Source organism: Cricetulus griseus, chromosome 9 (genome assembly GCF_003668045.3).
Source record: "Cricetulus griseus strain 17A/GY chromosome 9, alternate assembly CriGri-PICRH-1.0, whole genome shotgun sequence".
Classification (NCBI taxonomy): domain Eukaryota; kingdom Metazoa; phylum Chordata; class Mammalia; order Rodentia; family Cricetidae; genus Cricetulus; species Cricetulus griseus.
Genome location: NC_048602.1, coordinates 19,765,950 through 19,785,438, shown reverse-complemented (window position 1 = coordinate 19,785,438; position 19,489 = coordinate 19,765,950). Strand labels below are relative to the sequence as shown.

General features: G+C 39.7%; 1 long non-coding RNA gene across 7 annotated transcripts in view; it reads right to left on the bottom strand.

The window, feature by feature from the left end:
• The window catches only part of LOC103164508, a 14,904-nt gene extending 250 nt beyond the window's left edge, over window positions 1-14,654 (bottom strand). The window contains exons 1-5 of one of the 7 annotated variants that reach the window (XR_004771238.1): window positions 14,527-14,654; window positions 5,866-5,991; window positions 1,719-3,354; window positions 1,317-1,591; window positions 801-846 (exon numbers count right to left, since the gene is read on the bottom strand). This is a non-coding gene — a long non-coding RNA (uncharacterized LOC103164508). Of the gene's footprint in view, window positions 1-800; window positions 847-1,316; window positions 1,592-1,718; window positions 3,358-5,865; window positions 5,992-14,526 lie in introns of all 7 variants that reach the window. The other 6 variants (XR_004771237.1, XR_004771236.1, XR_004771240.1 and 3 more) reach the window with 6 other exon arrangements.
• Window positions 14,655-19,489: the final 4,835 nt, after the last annotated feature.

The window sequence follows — 19,489 nt, the reverse complement described above, 5'->3', positions numbered from 1 at the left end:
GGTTAAGAGCACTGACTGTTCTACCATGGTCCTGAGTTCAATTCACTGCAACCACATGGTGGCTCACAATTGTCTTGAATGAGATCTGGTGCCCTCTTATGGCATGAAGTCATAAGACATAATAAATAAAGTAAATCTTTAAAAAAATGTTTTTTAAAAAAAATTGAAATGCACAGGCAGCAGCTTAAGCCCCTTTTTGAATCTGGAGCCTGACTTTATTAGGGGTGTCATTTGGAACAAGTTGTACACTGTGCTGTTGTACTCGCATGCACATTTGCGGGGAAGACAGCACAGGTAAAGATCTGAGATCTGTGTTACCTGATCAAATGCACCTGAGCAGAGGACTGGGAAGGGAAGTGCATGAGGAGGGGGAGGAGGCAGGCAGAGGGCAAGGAAACAGGGAGGAGAGGGGCCAGGGGAAGCCTAAGAGGAAAGCAGAGATACAGGAGAGGGGAGTAGGGGAAGAGCCAGGGACAAAGGAGACAGGTGGAGGAGTGAAGAGTTAGTGCCAGTTACAGGTGGGGGAAGGGCAGGAAGTTGAGAATAGGATAAGGCAAATTATCCACAAAGTGGCATCAGCACTTATTAGTCTAACATACAAACATCAAATGCCAGCCAGACAGCCAATTAAGAGTTATCTGGTGCTGGGCACTGGTGGCACACGCCTTTAATCCCAGGACTTAGGAGGCCAGCCCAGTCTACAGAGCTAGTTCCAGGACAGACTCCAAAACAATACAGAGAAACCACGTCTCACAACCACCCTCCCAAAAAAATAAAAAATAAAAATAAATAAAAATTACCTGGCACAGCCGATTTCATCTTTAAAATTAGCTTAATGCTATAAACCTACGAAAAAAAAGTGCTGGTGAACCCCTTAGGAACAAGAGCAGCCTGGGGGTGGGTAGAGGACCTCTCAGCCCCTTTTACTCCTTGGATGCAACTGTGGTAAAGTATGTACAGCCTTGGTTCAGTCCAGAGAACTAGCCATCCCAGTAAGAGCAAGAGACTTAAAAAGCTGACTCCTGTCCCTCCTGACCACAGGGATCCTGGCTGGTCAGCCTCTGGGCAAATAAGTGTAGTCACGGCCTTTCACACATCCCAAAAGAGGTGGCAGGCACCAGACCATCTCCTCATTAGTTGCTGAGGCCTTGTCTTCAGTGAAGACCCTCTCTGACACTCCATCAACATTCCAGAACCTGCCACCAAGCTCATGTTGCAGAATACTTCAGGGGTGGAGTGAGAGCTTGGTCCTTAACGGTCCCCCTCTCCAACAACAGTGACCAGGAAAACAAGTAATCCTTTCAGGCACTACCCACCTACAATGGGAACAGCAGATGTGGTGGCTCATCGAATCATCCCTTGAGTTGGCATTTCATCTCCCTGGCTCCTGGGGACATCGGTGCTGGTACACAAGTGTTTAGTCCCCAAGAATAAACTAACAAAAATGCAGAAAGATGGCAGCATAAATACATCCTGTGTTGATCTTTTCTTAAATGACAATATAATTACAATTTGAATACAGAACAATATTATACCGATGTGATGTTGTGTGCAAGACTGGAAACCTGACCTTGATCACATGTGAACAGGGCTAAAAGAAAACCCACAAACATATCTGTTACCCATTCTAACCCATCACACACACACACACACACACACACACACACACACACACACACACACACGTTTTTAAAAAATAAATTCTGTCTTTACATTACCTGGCATCTGTAGATAATTCCTTTAGTAGGAAATACTTCAAGATGAGTGCCAAATGGATAAAAACTGGATCATGAAGAAGCAGGAATGTTAAAAACTATATACATATCCATAATACAACAAGTTTTGTTATGAGATACACAGATGATTGCTGATTATTCTATTTTATTATATCTCCACCAGACAGATGTAAACACTTCTTGGGACAGACACATGAAGTATTTTCTTATCTTCTATTAACCATGTTAATATTAACATTGTTAAAACATGTCTATAAAGGAGCACACATCAGGAGTACATCATCTACTGTTGGTCTTGAACTCAGAAGGATGAAACACGAGACCTATGAGTTCAAAGGTATCCCTGACTAATTACTGACATCCAAGCCAGGATGGAAAACATACATCTGGAGGAAATTTGTGGAAATATAAAAAAAAAATTAGACAAGGACCAAGAAGCCACCACCCTTTCAAAGACACCTTTATGTGAAAAGTAGGATAACACTGTCTGATATTTAAGTAAACAATGAACCACTTAGATAATGGGCAACCCATTCTATACATTTAAGCAGAAAAAAATGCCTATCACAAAGTGAAAACACAACAGAAGATGAACAGAGTCAAAGAAGCAATATATGAACCAGCAAATGAACTTCAGTAAATGGATTTGCCACATATACAGGACACTTCAATACCTACTACAAAACTTTCAAAATGCAAACCACAATACTCTGACCTCAACCATCATACTTGCATGAATATGGTAAACAATTTACTTGCTGCGAGGGTATAATGTAATAGATGAAACAGAACTTTTTCATTGAAACTGAAGTCAACTGTGATATGTAAAATCTTTACTATATTGTTTACATGAATAGAATTTTTCTCATTTTTCCTTATTTTCTAATGTCAAGATGCCATATAAATGTTTAAAATATCATAGGGCTAGAGATGTGACCAAGCAGTTAAAAGTTCATTCCCACGACCCAGGTCAGGTTTTTAACAACTTCTTGTAATTCCTAATACTGAGGATACAATGGTATAAAATACTGAGAAGGAGGGCTGGAGAGATGGCTCAGAGGTTAAGAGCACTGACTGCTCTTCCAGAGGTCCTGTGTTCAATTCCCAGCAACCACATGGTGCCTCACAACCATCTGTTATGAGATATGGTGCCCTATTCTGGTGTGCAGATATACATGGAAGCAGAATGTTGTATACATAATAAATAAAATCTTAAAAACAAATACTGAGAGGGATAAAGACCGGGCCAATCAGTTAAGACAAGTCCCTGCCCAGAATCCAAGTGAGGTTTTTGTGACAACATTCTGCAATTCCTATTAGAAATAAAGGAAGACTAAGGGGTTTACGGATCTAATCACATGCACATATCTGAAGACACACTGACATAACAAAATAAAAATTAATGAAAATCATTGAACATTTCCAATCCTGACTATTTTTCTTTTGTATGCATTCATTCCTGTAACCCAGATGTTGAGGCATATAAAGGCTTACCTACAGTTTTTCAGTATCATGGACTGCTTCATATAACAGAAAACAAGCATGAAGTCAGAGAAGTCAGAGAAATCAATACTTCTTAGTTGGTGGTATCATTTGGGATGAATTAGGAAATGACGCCCTGCTGGAGGAAATATGTCACTGGGGTATGCTTTCATAATTTACATCAGCACACCATTTCCAGTTTCCACTCTCTGGTTCATCCTGCAGGTTGAGGATGTGAGATCTAAGCATCATGATATAAAGCAGCCATGTCTGACATCTGTTGCCATGCCACTTTCACTGTGATCCTGTATCCCTCTGGAACCAAGAGTCAAACTCTTTCATGAGTTGATATAAACATTATGTTTTATCACAACGGAAAAGGCACAAATAAACATTCATGAAGTTTTATACCTGAATTAGTTATTTCATGTCATTGAAAAGGAAATCTAAAAGGGTTACTTTAGCATTTAAATTTGTAGGGCTTTGTCCATATGAGTTTGCAAGTGCAAACAAAATAAAGATGGGCATTATACTGATTGATAAGATTGTTGACACTGTGAAATTATTTTCTCCGGAATACTCTTATGTAACTAGAATGTGTTAGCTAAAGATCTTATGAAATCCTTTATAGCCAGACTTTCTTCTATATGAGTTTTTTTCAGGTCCTCAAAGACTATTTGTGATATGAACAAGCTATAACAGAATGACTGAACACTAAAAGGTTTATATAAAGACCACCACAAAGTGCAAAACCTTACCATACTGACTACATTAATATTTGCTCTGCAGTATGATTTTTTTCTCAGAATTTCAAAGACTACAATGATGTGCAAAGGCTTTAACACATCACTTTCATAGAGGTTCTCTCCAATATATGTTCTTTTATGCATTAGATTATGTGACGTGAAAGGCTTGACACCACAATACTTTCATAGAGTTTCTCTCCAATGTGTTCTTTTATTAGTTGAAAACATACTGTGACATGAAAGGCTTTACCACATCGACTACATTCATAGGGTTTCTTTCTCTCCTGTATGTGTTCTTTTATGTGTTTGGAGACTACAGTCCTATGAAAAGAATTCACCACATTAATTACATTCATAGTGCTTCTCTCCTGTATGGGTTATTTTATACATTAGACGACTTATATGCATAGGCCTTAACGCATTGATTACATTCATAGGGTTTCCCTCCAGTATCAGTTATTTTCTGACTTAGAAGATGAGTATGATATGCAAATGCTTTCACACATTGATTGCAATTATAGGGCTTCCCTCCAGTATGGAGTCTTTCAGGCCTTTGAGGATGACCATGATATGCATAGGCTTTAACACTTTGAGAATATTCAGAAGGTTTCTCTTCAGTATGACTTCTTTCATAAATGACACAGTTAAAAATTTTAACACATCCATTACACTGTTGAATATATCTGTATGAATTAATTTTATAATTTGGTCTAATTGTAAAGAGAAATCAGGTCTTAAGGTTTTATCGCTGTTTACACTCATGTTGCTCCCGCTTCATTAAGGATGGTTTGGCTCACATTTATAGCATCTTTTTTCTATATGAGATTTTTCACATATTTGAAGATAACTGGAAAAACTCATAAATTTTCCTATAGTGTGAGCCATACTACACTTGTTAAGCGAACCAGGACAAACAGAAGTATATATACATTCCTAGCACACAGGGATTTTATGAAGTGTGAGTTTGTTGATATATTTCCAATGAAAGCTGGAAAAGCAATTACTTGTGAATATGTATCACATTCAACAAATCTATTCAAATTGGGTGCTGCTACATATCTTCTAATTGTTCTTAGAGAGAGGGATATGTTGATTCTTTCCATATCCTTATGTTTATATGGCTAGTACCAAGAGTGACATATGATATACCTAATAAAGGAAGAATAACAAATAAAAGGTGTCCACATTGTTTTGGCAGCATTTAACTTTCTGTTCCTTACAGACATATGATGTAGAGAATAAGGTTTCTCCACAACAGTCGCCCTTGGCTCTTGAATGTAACTATCCCTCCTCTCACTAAACTTAGCAAAATCACAAGCATATGAATAACACAAGCTTTACTATGAACCATTTGCTTATTACAAGGTTTTGGACATGTATTTATTACTTATCCAATGTGCATACCTTATGTAATATGAGTGCTATGAAACTAAATGCATTGGTATATGGTTTTGTGGGAATTTAATAATCATTAATGCACCTTAAGCTGTGCTTAATTACACTGTTGCTTTCTTTAAAACTTCCACACACCTTAAAATTTCTTCTCCCCCCCCCCCGAGTGGGGTGAGATTTAGCCACCATCCCAGAAATTCTAAATAAAATTTTTATTACTTAAACTGAAAAAAATTTCTTCTCAGGCATATTTGTATTAGCTTGCACATTAAAATTACCTTCTGTGTAGCCTAAAATATAGTACCAGAAAATGCCTGATATATTATTGGAAGTCATGCAACATTTAAGTTCTAAGGTTCTAAGTTCTAAGGTTCAGTGAACCTTAGAAACATGCCTGATTCATTCATATCATCCTTGCTCACTTTCAATTGTAATTACAGAAGAAAATCAATAACCAAGAAACAGTTGCCCTCTTATTTTAAAATGTGAAGGAAAATTCATAGTCTTACCTATAGCAGTAAGGATCCTGTAGTCTTCACTATCACATCTTTATGGAGATTCTTCTGGGAAGGATCCAGCAAAGCCCACTCTTCCTGAATGAAGTCAACATGCACATTGTCATAGGTCACTGCATTCTAAAATATACCGTAAATGTATAAAAAGAAAGTTATACAGTATAAATGTAAACATCTTTGAAAATACACTATAATATATTTCTCATGCTTCCTGGACTTATTCCATGACACAGAAGTTCTAATGTAATCACAAGGTCACTTCAGTGGAAAACTGAATAGGAGGGTCACCTCTGACATTTCTGCACCTTTTGAATGGGATATCGACATGTTAAAGAAATGCCTATTAACAAACATAGAGAGACAAGCAGACAGATCAATAGTACTCAGTACACATCAGAGAAATTGCATGATCAATTACTAACTACAAGAAAGATGGGCAAACAGGGTGTACCAGCTCATGCCTTTATTTGGTTAAGGAAACAAGGAAAATTGTGGTATCTTCTGAATCAAGATTTTCAGTTGTCATTGTATTTTTGGGAGCCTCATTCAAGTTGTTCTGAGTATATGGTAATCAACTGGCTAAAGTGTAAATACAGAGAAAACTAAAATGCCCTGGGCATAGGGAAAGCGATTCAGTTCACTGAGGCTAGAGACCCCTGCAGCTGTGAAAGGCTAAGTACATTATTTAAAGTGTATTAGAGTCTTTGTTCCACAGACCCACGTGAACTCACACCCCAACCTCAACATCCACGACAGACTACTATAACACCCTATGGAATAAAGCAACTATGCATATTTCCAACAGACACGTCTGTGCAAACTGTGATAGAAGAAATTTCTTCGGGAATTGCTTCATCTCTATGATGACACCTCAGGTCAGGAATATTGTATTCTAGAATCTTGGTTTAGCCCCCATGTCATCACCATTTCTGCCAAAACAGAGGGTCCATACCCATTGGTCACACATAGAGATGGATGGCTATAGAGAATCAACAGACTTCCAGATGCTTTTTATTTATGATTTGTTTGTTCATAATGTTAACATACAAAAAAACTGAGAAACAACATTGGGTGCTAATTATGAACATTACTGGACTCTCAGTTCTTTTCATTAAAAAGAAAAAAAAAAGACTCTGCCATGGCAAAGAACCACATTCTCCTATTTGACACTCACAAGTTAGGATGATGCTATACAATGATTGGCTTAGCTCAGAGTCCTACAACTCCACTCAGAGTCCTACAACTCCAACCCTACTATGACCCCATTAACAACATTTTTGTTCGAAATTAATTTCCTTTTATTTCTAAATGTGTTTACAACTTGGTACATACAAAACCTAAAGAAATATAAACATCCTGCCATCTATATTGTTAAAAAATTGCTTAATAATTGTATGTTTTAGTGCCTGAGATTTATTTTCCTGCATTTATTTATTATTAATTAGAATATATATTGTATACTTTCTCCTTTTCTTGTTATGGCCCAAAGTTGAACATTGCTATGAAACTGTTAATAATTCTTATATGTGGTCCCCATTGGCACTGTGTTTTGCCTCTAGGACTAGGGTACCTTCTCAAAATAAAACTTACTGTAAGCTCTGTCTGCATGGAGTGTTTGTCCCTCACCTGCCCATGTGCCTCTCGCACAGTATTATAACTTTGAATCCCTTTCATTTCATTCTTTAATTTTTATTAATTTTTTCATTTATTTTATATACTGACCAGTTTATCCTCCCTCCTCTTCTCACACTCCCTCCCCTCATGCCCCTATTCACTCCTCCTCCAACTCCTTAAAGAATGGGGCAGGCCTCCCATGGGAGTCAACAAAGTATAGAATCAGGTTGAGGCAGGACCAAGCTCCTCCACCAGCATCAAGGCTAGAAGAGGCAACCCAGCATGATTCCTGAAACCGCTGCATAGAGCCCCACAAACAGACCAAGCTACACAATTGTCACACATATGCAGAGGGCCTAGGTCAGTCCCATGCAGATTCCTTAGCTCTCAGTTGAGGGGTTCCTCCTCAATGTCTTCAGCAGGACTCCCAGAGCTCAACCCAGCACTTGGCTGTGGATCTCTGCATCTGTTTTCATCAGTTATTGGATGAAGGCTCTCTGATGATAACTAGGGTACTCACCTATCTGATTATAAGAGATGTCTTATTCTCTTCAGGCTACATATCCACTATTGCTAGGAATCTTAGCTGGGGTAATCGTTGTGGATTCCTGGGAGATTCCCTAGCACCAGGTCCCTCCCTAACCCCAAAATGTCCTATATCGAGATATATCTCTAATTACTGTGCCCTTCCTTCTACCCTCAACCCAGCCAACCAGACCCCACTGTTCCCATCTTACCAACCCACCCACACTGCCCCCAGTTTACCCAGGAGATCTCTTCTACTAGACACAGCAGAACTTTAGATGACCATAGAAAGAGAAAACAAGGTATTTCATGACAAAACCAGACTTAAACAATACCTACAACCCAGCCCTACAGAAAGTGCTAGAAGGAGAACTCCAACCCAAGGAAGTTGGCTGTACTCACAAAAACACAGGCAATAGATCATCTCACAGCATCAAAACACAAAAAGGAACACACACACACACACACACACACACACACACACACACACACACCACATCACCACAACAAAAATTGAAAATCAACAAGAAATAACAATCACTTGGGATTAGTATCTCTTAGTATCAATCCACCAATAAAAAGACACAGAAAAACAGAATGGATATGAAAGCAGGATCCATCCTTCTGCAGCACACAGGAAACACACATGAACTTGAAAGACAGACATTATCCCAAAATAAAGAGTTAGAAAATGAATTTCTTGGGCTGGAGAGATGGCTCAGCCACTAAAGCTAGGCTCACAACCAAAAAAAAAAAAAAGAATTTCCCATCAAATGGACCTGAGAAGCAAGCCAGTGTAGCTACCCTAATATCTAATAAAACAGGCTTCAAACTAAAATTAATTTTAAGATATGGAGAAGGGCATTTCATAGTCAAAGGAGAAAAACATCAAAATGAAGTCTCAATTATTAACATTTATGACCCAAATACAAGGGCACCCACATTTGTACAAGAAACATTACTAAAGATTAAATCACATATCAAACCATACATATTAATAGTAAGAAACTTCAACATCCCACTCTCACCAGTAGACAGGTATGCTAGACAGAAACTTAACAGAGAAATAAGGGAAAGAATAGATGTTATGATTCAAAAGACTTAACGGGTATCTACAGAAAAGTTCACCCAAAAAAGAAAGAATATAACTGCTTCTCAGCACAGCATGGAATCTTCTCTAAAATTGTTCATGTACTTGGTCACAAATAAAATCTCAACAGATACAAAAATTTGGAATAGCCCCAATAATCTTACCAGATCACAACACAAACAACAGAAAGCCTACAAACTCATGGAAAATGAACAACTTTCAACTGAATTACCACTGGGTCAAGGAATAAATAAAACTAGAAATTAAAGACCACCTAAAATCCAATGAAAAAGAATCCATGGCATATCCAAACTTAAGGGACACTATGAAAGCAGTGCTAAGAAGAAAGTTCATAACACTAAGTACTTACATAAAGAATTTGGAGAAATCTCACACTAATGACTTAACACACCTGAAAGCTATAGAAAAAAAACTCACCCAGGAGGAGCAAACAGCCAGAAATAATAAAAGTCTATGCTGAAATCAGTAAAATGGAAACAAAGAGCAACACCAAGAATCAGTGATATCAACAAGATATCAAAACAAACTAAAAGGCAGAGAGAAAATATCCAAATTAACAGAATGAGAAATAAAAATAACAACAGATACTGAGGAAATCCAGGCAATCTTTAGGCCATGCTTCAAAAACCTGTACTCCACAAAATTGGAAAATCTAAAAGAAATGGACAATTATCTTGATAGGTACCACATACCAAAATAAATTCAAAACTACATAAATAATTTAAATAGACCTATAATCCCTAAAGAAAGAGAAGTCATTAAATGTCTCCCCCCAAAAAAAATTTCAGGGCCAAATGGCTTCAATGAAGAACTCTATCATAATTTCAAAGAAGATCTAATGCCAATAATCCTCAAATTGTTCCACGCAATAGAAACAGAAGGAATATTTCCAAATTCTTTTTATGAGGCTGCAGTTACCATGATACACAAACCACACAAAGACTCAACTGAGAAAGAGAATTACAGACCTATCTCCCTCATGAACATTGATGGAAAATTACTCAATAAATTTCTGGCAAGCCAGATCCAAGATGACATGAAAAAAATCATCCACCCTGATAAAGTAGGCTTCATTCGAAAGATGCAGGGATGGTTCAACATAGGAAAATCTGCCATACAAACTGAAAGAAAAAATAAATCCACACGGTCATCTCATTGGATCCCAAAAAAACACATTTTAGACATGTAAAAACAGCTTAGTCATGAACCCCACTACACCCAAGGCTGTATCTGATAACAAGAACTTAGCAATATCACTCACTCCAGATAACCAGACATAGTCCTAGAACAACATGACATCTAATGGACAGTATATAAAGAGACCAAAGCTCTACTCTAGACATGTGAAGAGACATCACCTTGATCAGCCCTGGGGATAGAGCATCTCCCTCAGGATCATGACCCATGAATCAGAGACTTCAGTTAGAGACTGGACCTGAACATCAGCTAAGATACATTGCACAGATGAGCAGCCCTGGCAGGATAGGCTTAGGACCATAATTGGGAATTCAGAATACGAACCTTGTGTGATGTCCCTTGTCATACTAAAATGTTATACTAGTTATACATATCTAACTTCTTGCTCACAAAAGTTAGGACCACTTTCCTATGACTGATGATTGCCTTAAATGCATCAGGATGAGGAAAGGAACACTTTTCTAAACTAAATGCAAGAGAACAGATTTTTAAAGAAACAATGTATGATTTCTATTAAAAACATAAAAGAACTTGTTTTGCTCTAATTGCTTTATGAGTAAAAAGAACTTCTGAAAACAAATATAACCCTGTTTTTAATGTGCATGTTTGAGGGAATGTCTTCCATGTGTGTACAGGTAACACACCAGAAAAGAGCCTATCAGATCCCCTAAACCTGAAGTAGTGGGTATCTATGAGCCTCCTGATTTGGGTGCTGGGATCTGAACTGAGGTCATCACCAAGAATATGTGCTGAGCCAACTGCCAAGCCCAATAATACTTTTTATCCAATAATCTAAAAGTCTTTTACAGATTAACAACAACACATAAATAAATAAAATATAAAATGATCCTAGGGAATATGATGCATCAATGTTAAGATGTTGTTTATGGTTAATTTGAACCATAAATTGAATGCAGTCCAAAGATAATGCCTAACATTTTATAAGAGAAAAGCTGATTTCAAAGCTACATGCAAAGTGGAAACACTCAGATGATATATATATATATATATATATATATATATATATGCATCATCTTTCAGTAATACATGATTAGAATGTATTCAACTTTCTGCTACTGACAAACACCATGATGTGTGATTCAGTGAAGTTCAGTTCTAGGACAACATATAAACAGTACACACATTGATACAATATGACTTATATATTTACCAGGGAAGCTACAATAATCAAGAATGTATACAATATTTGTAAAAGAATAGAGGATGGAGAGAAAAAGCCAAGAACAGAAGCAGGAAAATAAAAAAAAAACAAAGGATACTCAGCCAAACACCTATGATTCTATGTGTACAAAAATTAAATAAACACATATTTCACAACTCCAACAAAAGTAATTAAAAGTAACCCTTAAACTGTTAATTTTCTGAACCTACAGCTACTGATATTTCTTCCAGAGAGGCCCCATGCTCTAGAGACCTCCCAGCAAACAGAAGTGATCTCCTCCAGAGTCTTCTATGACTACAGCCCCTCGTGCCCCCCTTGTGATTTCAGACAAACCCAGCCCCAGTGATGTCCAATCCAAAGACAATGTGAGGAATAATTTAATATCTGCTTTCTGCCACATGGATAATGTCACAAGATGTGACATCTTTCATATACACATTCAAAATACTATTCTAATATGAAATACCTCTAAAGCTCAGAAACTCCTTTTGTGACCTAGAAATGAACTTCACTGAATCACTCCATGGTGGCTGTCAGTAACAAAGTTGAAAACATTCTAATCATGTGTTGCTGAAGGATGATGCTCATCACCTCCTTCCTACCAGTTTCTAAACTATCTGTGACATTTGTAAGATAAACTTCAAAGTGGAAGGTAACATGCAGAACTTCTAGAAACCAGACCTTCAGTTTTTCAATCTGACTTCTCACTGCACAACAAAAGCAACGCCTGTGTGTGCACAAAGGACAGTGATATTACCACCTCATGGTATCCCATGTCAGGATGACAGAGCATCCCACTCCCCAGGAAATCCACATTCAACAAAACTCAGAGGCCAAGGGCCACTGCCCAGGTCAACACAGGGACCAACAGAACTTCACTCTGGCTTATAGTCCATCCCAGCCCAAGCAGTTCAGATTCTGATAGCTCAGCCAACCTCTTCTTCCTGGTCTGAGGACAGTGGCCCCCACACTCATCATGACATGGCTTGTGGTTTTCCTTATAGCTCCCCACAGTAGAACAAGAGGAGAATCCTAGAAAGAAACTGTAAGCTACCTCCCACTGTTGCTCCTAATGGCTAAGCCTTCCTGAAGTTCATCATTAGTGAAGATGACCCTGATGGGCTTCAGGACATTAGCAGTTACCCTACTGGGTGAGGAGAGATCAAATGACTCATAACACATTGGCTCTCCCAGCTTTGCCCTTCCACACTACAGTCAGACAGGGTCCTGATATGGGAAATTCATAGTTTAGTAAAATCCTGCAATATAACAGAGCACTTCCTGTTCCTCTTCCAAGGCACAGGGTCTCATGTGTACACATTCAATTACACACTCAATGTCCAGCACAGGCAACCCTTTGCTTCATAGCTGGAAGGTCCTACAGACAAACACAGGTCACATTCAAACAGTATCTGTTGTTAAACAAAAAGAGGCCATAGATGAGAACACAAGGAAGGGGCTATAGGAGGCCTTGGAGGCAGGAAAGAGACAGTGGAAAAAATATAGTTATAATCCCCCCTATGTTACAAAGCTGAAACAGGCTTTATGGCCATTTGCTCCAGAGACTAGGGATTTGTATTAGAACACACCAAGTTTCTCTTAGGACTACCATCTTAAACTTGGAAAAAACATTTATGTTAGGCAGGGCAACACCATTTTATCCAGTTATTCTATTTAGGTTGAAATGCTGTAACTATAGTAATTTGGTATCATGATAAGTTCTGTTATTTAGATTTTTGATCACCTGATCCATGAAACTGAGAAATGGCCAGTCAGGATATTTATGGAATATCTGAAATTGATTACCTGACTCCACATGGCTAATGTCAACAGCAGGAAATCTTTCTTCCTTCTTCTTGCCCCTCCCTTTCTGTGCTGTGACTACATCTGCTTTACAGTTGGTGAATGAAATTCTTACACAGGTTCCTCCTTCTTTGTAAATTCACAATAAAATCTTGAGAACTTGGAGGAAATTCATTTACTGGTTATTTTTCCTTCCCAGAGACCAGTCAAGGCCCACCCTGGAAGGAGTTGCATGACTGTCTTTCCAAAACTGGGCAGCAGAAGCAGGATTCGGTGTTCAAAGCAATTCTCAATTATACAGTGTGAGGTGAGCCTGAGCTACAGGAGACATTGATCAAAAACAGTGGTTCTCAACCTTCCTAATGCTGTGACCCTTTAACACAGTTCCTCATGATGTGATGACCCCCAACCATAAAATTATTTTCAGTGCTACTTCATTACTATAATTTTGCTGTTATGAATTGTAATATAAACATCTGTGTTTTCCCGTGGTCTTAGGCAAGTCTTGTGATAGGGTAATTTGATTCCCCCAAAGGGAGCTGGGACCCCACAGGTTGAGAACCAATGCTCTAAACTGATACATATAAATAAATAAATAAACAGCACTTAAGAAAAAATGGAATGAAATTCTTAAACCAGGAAACAATGGAAAATAGAAACAATGGGATTATGGCAGTAATGCATTGAAAGAAAATGACATTTTAAAATTGTTATCAATAATTGATTTTTTAAAGAAGATAAAAATAATTGAAAGAACACTTAGCTATACAGACTTTGAAACAGAGTAGGCCCTTTCCTGATAGGGAGAATGTCATTAATAAGACATTGTATGACTTTGTGCCATGTAAAATGTTGCCCGGAGGCAAATCCTTTACATCAACAATTCAGGGCGTTGGTGGCACACGCCTTTAATCCCAGCACTCCGCAGGCAGAGGCAGGCAGATATCTGTGAATTCAAGGCCAGCCTGGTTTCCAGAGAATGTGCTAGGATAGGCTCCAAAGCTACACAGAGAAACACTGTCTCGAGTAGATCCAGTCAACAGACCAAAGTTATTCGGAGGCCTGCCCCTGGGCTCAGGGGTTTGCATGGACCATGTGGAACTTTACAGGACAGGGAATCTGGCTGCAGGTTCCCACTCTGGTACCCGGCAGACCCACCACACTGGCTCCAACACCTCACCGTCTGCTCCTCCCCATCTGGGGACAACAGCCCCTCACTCACCAAATCGTGGTTTCCCAGATTGCACAAGCTCTCCACTCAGCTCCCTGTAGCAGTGCTCACAGCACAGAACACACACACACAAAACGGAACTAGCTCCTTTTCAGAGACAAGCCTGCAATTGCCGCCAGGAAGTCACCTCTAGTGACTGACAGGTCACCTGGAGGGCCTGATTGGCTAGTGAGGGCTGGTGACAAGGTCACCTCCCATAGGATTACACTGTCCTTAAAGACACAGCACAAAGATTCCTGACCAGACAAAGATAGACCATTTCTATTGTTGATATCCAGCTTTAATCCATTGTGATCAGATAGGATGCAGGGTACTATTTCGCTTTTAAAAACGTCTCTTGAGATTTACTTTATATACTGATGTTTGGAGAAAGTTTCACGGGCTTCTGAGGAGAAGGTATATTTAGTATCTCAGTGGGGATTTCTATAGATATCTGGTAGGTCCATTTAACTTATGATCTTATTTAATTTCAGCATTTCTTTTTTGTTTTTGTCTGAATGATCTTTCTACTGGTGAATGTGGGGTACTAAAGTTTCCCAATACAACAGTGTGAGGATTAATATTTGATGATAACTATAGTAGTGTTTCATATATGAACCCGGTGGCCTTGCGTTGGTGCATATGTATTAAGAATTGCAATATCCTCTTTGTAGATTTTTCCTTTGATGAGTATGTAGTGTCCTTCCCCATATCTTCTGATTAGTTTTGATTTGAAGTACATTTTCTCAGATATTAAAATGGATATACCTGCTTGCTTCTTGTGTCCCTTTGCTTGGGATATCCTTTACATTCCTGTACCATGAGGTGATAGTAAGGTGCATTTTGTGGGTGCAGCAGAAGGATGAATTATCTTTTCTAGGCCAATATGTTGGTCTGTGTCTAATTTTTGAGACAGTTAATGTTGAGAGTTATCAATGAGTCATATTTATTGATTCGTGTATTGTGTTTTTATAGCGTGGGGTTTTGCATCCTCCTTTAAATTCCTGGGCTGATATTATTTATTACTTGTATTTTCTGGGGTGTGGTTAACCTGTTAAGATTGAAGTTTTCCTTCTGTTACCTTCTATAGAACTAGATTTGTAGATAGTTACTGCTTGAATTTAGTTTTATCATAGGATATTTTTCTCCATCTACTCTGATTGATAGCTTTGCTGGTACTATAAAGTTTGTAGAACATCTGTCCAGGCACTTCTGACTTTTAGAGTCTCCACTGAGAAGTCAGGTATAATTCTAATAGGTATGCATTTATATGTTACTTGGTCTTTTCCCTTGAATGGCTTGTGTCTTCCTTATTCATCCTCCCTGGGACACACTGGGACACACTGTAGGACCGTCTTCTCTTCCTTACCCATGGAAACACCATGGTCCATACCTTGTGGCTCCTCATTGAGGTGCCTTTTAGAAAACCTTCAGCTTCTTCCCTTGGCATGCAACCTGAAGGACGCCAAATTTATTCACATTTGTAATAAAATCTAGCCTCAATATCTCTTAGATAATCAATATAAATGTGGGTAACTATCCACACCCTCGATCCCAATATTATTCAGGACCTTTACAAATACTGCAATTAACTGGAGGTAACAAAAGTGGGTCCCCATTACCTATTTCTCTTTTCTCCAATCCAAGCACTGTTTGTTTTTTGTCTGGTATACTCCAATTCACGCCCCCCCCCCCACACACAAACATACTGTGTAAAGGTCTTATCTTTAAAAAATACAGTTGATGGATCTGTTTGTTGCAAAGTGGGAACTGGGAGATAGACCTAGCAGGAGAAAGCAAAGGAGTAGGACAGCTACAGGGTTCACACACATCTTTCTGGATGGTACTGTCTCTCTGTACCCCCCATTACCTTCTTCTGAGTTATGTACAAACATTTGTTTCTAATGGGTTTTGCCACCATAAAACTGGAATCCTGCCTCTGTCTACTGAGTGCTGGGACTAAAGGTGTGCGACACCAACACCCGGCCTCAGGACCCCTGGAAGAGCAGCCAGTGCTCTTAACATCTGAGCCATCTCTCCAGCCCTAAATCAATAAATATTAAAAAAATCTACCTTGTGCCTCTGGGCTTTTACTTTTCTCTATCTCTTTCTTTCCTTCTTACTCAGGTGCTGGCTGTGTGGCTGGTGTTCTCTCTCCCCCTTCACTTTCCCTCTCACTCTTCTGTATATTCTCTCTGCCCATCTGAAAAAAGGAAACTTATCTTCTTGATGTCTGCTCCATCTCTAACAGGAGACTGCTTCATCTTTCAGGTTTCAGAACAAATATCACTGACCAAAGTGTACCTTCTGTTCTACTTGTCTTTCTGCTACTGTGATAAACAGCATGACCCTCAGACTCCTGAGTGCTAGGAAAACAGGCTTGTGCCACCATGCCCAGCCACACGAAACCTGCAAGACTAGCCAGTACTCTTAACTTCTGAGCCATCTCTCCAACCCTAAATCAAGAAAACTTAAAAAAAACTGCCTTGTGCCTCTGGACATTTACTTTTCTCTATGTCTTTCTTTCCTACTTACTAAATTGCTGGCTGTATAGCTGGTATTCTATCTGGCCCTCCCCTTTCCCTCTCTCTTCTGTTTATTCTCTCTGCCCACCAGACCTGTCTATCCTTCTCGCATGCAGAGCTATTGACAGTTCAACTCTCTATTAGATTAGTCAGTTGTGTTAGGAAGACAAAGGAGCACAGCTTCACTGAGTTAAACAAATGCAACATTAAATAAGGTAACACATCTTTACATCATCAAACAAATGTTCTACTGCATAAAAGAATGTAACATACCTACCACTAATATCCCAGGACCGCTGTGAGCTGCCATGTGTGTTCTGGGAATGAACCCCTGTCCTCTGCAAGAGGGGCTACTGCTCTTAACAGCTGAACAATCTCTCCAAGCCAACAAAATAATAATATGATGATGTATAATTTCTGGGGGAGATTGTAGGGAGACACTGTAACCAGGCCTCCTAAGGGCTGGCTTGAGCACACCTGTCAGGGCATGATCAAGGGTAGGACAGGATAGGTTATTGATTGGCTACAGACACCTGGGGACGCACTCTCTCTTGCCTCACAGCCTTGCTGCCTCTGGGTCCGCTCTGGCTTATGCTTTGCTGGTGTATCTGAATAAAGGAAACCTATATCCTATAGACTGCAGGGCGATCTCTAACAGGAGGTTGGCTCAACTTTCTGGTCCCAGTACAGATGCCACTGACCAAAATATACCCTCTGTTCTACTTGTCTTTCTGTTTCTGTGCTAAACAGCATGACCAAAGGAACCTAGAAAGCAGAGTTTATTTTACCCTACATTTGGAGCTCTTCAGTCAGTAAATGCAAGGCAGAAGCCTGAAGCAAAAAAAGAAAACCTCGGCAATTTGTTGCTTACTGTCTTCTTCCCTGTGGCTTGCTGTGCAAGCTGTTTTTATACAGGCCAGCCCTACTGGCCGAGGGACATACTACACAAATGGGGTCCTGCAACAATTAACCATCAAGGTTTCTCTGTGTAACAGCTCTGGATGTCCTGTAACTTATTATGTGGACCAGGCTGGCCTCACACTCACAGAGGTCTTACAGGCTCAGCCTCTGGAGCGCTAGGGTTAAAGGTATGGCCACTACAGCCCTACATCACCCCACCAGTTTTTTGCTTTTGCCATGATTTTGGAGACAAAGTTTCTATGTATAGCTTTGGAACCTATCCTGAACCTTGCTCTGAGAAGCAAGCTGGCCTCCAAGTCACAGACATCCACCTGCATCTGCCGCCAGAGTGCTGGGACGACAGGCTTGTGCCACCATGCCCAGCAACACGACCCCTGCAAGAGCAGCCAGTACTCTTAACTTCTGAACCATCTCTCCAGCCCTAAATCAAGAAATCTTAAAAAAAATCTGCCCTGTGCCTCTGGACTTTTACTTCTCTCTACGTCTTTCATTCCTACTTACTCCATTGCTGGCTGTATAGCTGGTGTTCTCTCTGGCCCTCCCCCCTTCCCTCTTCTGTTTATTCTCTCTGCTCACCAGCCCTGTCTCTCCTTCTCTCCTGCTCAGCTATTGACAGTTCAACTCTCTATTGGATTAGTCAGTTGAGTTAGGCAGGCATAGTAGCACAGCGTCACTGAGATAAACAAATGCAACATTAAAGAAGGTAACACATCTTTACATCATCAAACAATGTTCTACCAAATGAAAGAATGTAACATACCTACAACTAATATCCCAGAATTGCTGAAAGCTGCCATGTATGTTCTGGGTATGAACCCCTGTCCACTGCAAGAGGGGCCAGTGATCTTCACAACTGAACCATCTCTGGAAGTCCACAAAATAATATGATGATATATAATTTCTGGGCTAGATAGTAGGGAGACACCATAACCAGGCCTCCTAAGGGCTGGCTTGAGCACACCTGTCAGGGCGTGGTCAAAGGCAGGGCAGGATAGGTTCTTGATTGGCTACAGACACCTGGGGACGCACTGTCTCTTACCTCCCTGCCTTGCTGCCTCTGGGCCTGCTCTGGCTTATGTTTTGCTGGTGTATCTGAATAAAAAAAACCCTGTATCTTATTGACCGAAGTTCGATCTCTAACAGGAAGTTGGATCATTTTTCATGTATCAGAACAAATACAACTGACCAAAATGTACCCTCTGTTCTACCTGTCTTTCTGTTTCTGTGCTAAACAGCATGACCAAAGGCAACCTCAGAAAGCAAGAGTTTATTTTAGCCTACAGTTTGGAGGTCTTCACTGAGTGAATTCTAGGCAGAAGCCAGAAGCAAAAAAAAAAAAAAACCTCCCCAATTTGCTGCTTACTGTCTTCTTCCCAGTGGCTTGCTGTGCAAGCTGTTTTTATACAGCCCAACCCTACTGGTGGAGGGACATACTACACACAATGGGGTCCTGCAACAAGTAACCGTCAAGGTTTCTCTGTATAACAGCTCTAGATGTCATGTAACTTGCTCTGTGGACCAGGCGGGCC